The sequence below is a fragment of the Priapulus caudatus genome, unplaced genomic scaffold (assembly GCF_000485595.1).
Source record: "Priapulus caudatus unplaced genomic scaffold, Priapulus_caudatus-5.0.1 Scaffold1109, whole genome shotgun sequence".
Taxonomy (NCBI): domain Eukaryota; kingdom Metazoa; phylum Priapulida; class Priapulimorpha; order Priapulimorphida; family Priapulidae; genus Priapulus; species Priapulus caudatus.
The window spans coordinates 73,819-74,536 of record NW_014578170.1 but is presented as its reverse complement, the minus strand read 5'-3'; positions in this window follow the sequence as shown (position 1 = coordinate 74,536).

The following is a 718-nucleotide window of genomic DNA, read 5'->3' as shown; positions in this document are numbered from 1 at the left end:
GTGCGTGCGTGCGTGCGTGCGTGCGTGCGTGCGTGTCTGTGTGAGTTCGAATAAACAACCTTACATGGCAAGAAAAACAGTTAGCGCAAAAAATGAAACACCACAATTCACGCATATTATTGCTTTTCACCCATTGTTACGTACACTTATCTTTCATCTTCCCCCCCTCCTCCCTTCCACTTCGTCTTTCGGCATCTACTTTGATCTTTCCTCCTGTTCAGACCGCTCGCGCTCTCCCACGCATATTATTGTGTTCTCTCATCTATCGTTATTTTCTTCTCCATCCTCTTTTGAGTACCCGCGCCCCGAAACACCTAGCATAGGGTCTATAGATAAAGGCGGCAGAGAACACGAGGCCGCCTATTTATGACTAGGAGAGCCGCGGCACACACCCGCTGCGAGCTACACCGCGGGTTTATGAACCGTACAAGGTCTCTGCGCTCCGCCAGCGGAACCGGAACCGGAAAAAGGCAAATGGCAGCTGTCAGCATTTGATTGATAAATAATTCCGCTGCGACAATGCGGCGTGCGTTTGACGTGAACAGCCTTCGAAGCGGGCTGTGGTGCATAAGGCCGTGCAGACGACGGCCGTAGACGAGTCAAGAGATGACGGCATGATGGTGGTTTATAGCTGGTAGTGTTTTGTTGTGTTTAGGCGCGAGGAGGTGCGTGGCCGTGTCACGGCCGCACGAGCAGTGTTGGTACTACACTGGGAAAT